The 2091-nt window shown below is 42.2% G+C and overlaps 1 pseudogene; it reads right to left on the minus strand.

The window, feature by feature from the left end:
- Positions 1-511: 511 nt before the first annotated feature.
- LOC134379592 (nuclear pore complex protein Nup50-like) lies at positions 512-1801 on the minus strand (annotated as a pseudogene).
- Positions 1802-2091: the final 290 nt, after the last annotated feature.

Consider the following 2091-nt stretch of genomic DNA (forward strand, 5'->3'; position numbering starts at 1 on the left):
CTCACTGAGACACGAGAAGACTCAGTCAGAAATATAATGAAATAAGAAAAAAAAAAAAAATTCAGGACACAAAGGAGGAAAATTACAAAGAGATTAATATCTTTAAAAAGAATGTAGCAGAACTCACAGAACTGAAAGATTTGCTCAGTGAAATAAAAAACATAACCGACAGCTTAAGCAGCAGACTAGAACAAGCAGAAGAAAGAATTTCTGATCTTGAAGACAGTCTTTTTGGAATAACCCACGTGGACAAAAAAAAAAAGGGAATTTTTTTCCCCCCAAATTTCATTCAAATGTATTTACATATTAGACAGTTCTTAAGAAGGGCGATTACAGTTTGACACTAAACACTTAAAGGTTTTTTTGGCCATATTAATCTTGCTCACAAAAGTTTTTAGTTATCTAGAAGTTCTTAGAATGTCAAAGTAAGAAAAGAAGAAAAACTGACTTATTGAAGGGGCAATGGGGTAAGCAGCAACTTGGCAATAATTCCTCAGTGAACTTCATGTGTTCAGGCATCCTTTTTCTCCAGTAAAATTTTGTGCAACTCATCTGCCTCCTCGCTAGTTTTTACCCAAATCAACATGGTAACTGGGATGGTAGCATTCTAAATTGGTGTCTGCCCACACTAAAAGCTATGTCTTCCTATTTGCTGTAGGTTTTAAATGCAGAGCACCTACACCCTTCTCTTTAAATTCATTGTCTTTGTTGTAAAATAGTTTATACTTTTTGGACTAAAAAGCATCTTCTCTTACTTCAGTAACTGTTACTTTGGGTGCCGCATCATTCCCTTCTTCATCTCCACCTTTGCATTCATTACTGCCACGTTCAGCTTGGCTCTCCAATGTTTTAGTGGAAAATGGCAAAGAAAGTGGTTTACTCTGGGTGATATCTTTGCCAAATAAACTGGAATTTCCAGGGGAAAATGAAAATCCAGTCAGGGGACCAGAGCTTAATGAGCCCAAAACAGAGCTATCAATTTTCTTGCCAAAATTAAACGAGGCACTTGTTCCTAGTGATGGGTCCATTTCTTTTCAGACACAACCTCCATCTTCTTTTCAGATGTATCCTCACTTTTGCTGCCATGAAACAAAAATGCTGACTCTTGTCATTTTGTTGAACCAAATAGAGACAGCGACTGTGTTTCAACCAACATTTTGTTAGTTTTGCTCTCAGCATTACTACTGCCACTGTTCCCATGTTGCTGTTCAATAGTCACTAAATATTTCTCATAGTCTTTAAAGGTAGGTGTCAGATCACAGGGTGGGCTTGTATTCACGTGCTTCACTATCCAATCCTGAACAAAGCAGTTCAAGGCAGCCAGCTGCTTGTGATAGGCATTCCCAGTGCAGGCTTCACTTGCAACAAGGCCAGAGGAGGGGGACTGCTGACTGTCCCCATTAGTTTTGAGATCTGAAGTCTTTTTATCACCCAAGATGGTAGGGCCATTTGCAGCAATAGAACCAAAGGCTGCCATGTGCTCTATTGCTGCCCTTGCACTGGTTAAGGGAGGGGCACTAGTTATGCTGTTTCCATTCGACAGTCCTTCCAGAGGCTTCCCTCCATCACCACTACCAAATCCAGAAAATCCTCCTGCAGAAGGTACATCCAAACCTTTAAAAGCTTTAAAGGCTTCTCCACTATTAGATTCAAATCCAACATTTCTATGCTTTGCTTTCTTTATGGTTCTTTTCTTCAAGACTTCCTCACTGGCCACCGAAAATGCTCCCACCTCTTCAGCCTCGTCTTCTTGATCCCAATTCTTATCTGTCAATTCCTTCTTGGCAATTCTTTTGGCCATTTTTTGAACCTCCCCAGTGGCCACGCAGCACTTGTGGGGTGTGGGTGCAGCAGTGAACAAGGCCAAGGTCGCAGGTGAGGTGCTCGGGTCTGAAACGGCTGCGAGTCACCTCACTGTGTGCACTTGGTCCCTTCCAGTGTGCTGAGAACCTTGAAGGACTTCGTGGTCAGCAAGCCTGGACTCCCAAACACTATGTCCCCCGGGGGCCTCGTCTCTCTGTGTATGGTATTGATGGGGAGAGCTCTCCTCTCAACCTAAGACAGCTGGGGAAACAGCACGGAACACGTTCC

This window comes from Cynocephalus volans, chromosome 6, assembly GCF_027409185.1.
Source record: "Cynocephalus volans isolate mCynVol1 chromosome 6, mCynVol1.pri, whole genome shotgun sequence".
Taxonomy (NCBI): domain Eukaryota; kingdom Metazoa; phylum Chordata; class Mammalia; order Dermoptera; family Cynocephalidae; genus Cynocephalus; species Cynocephalus volans.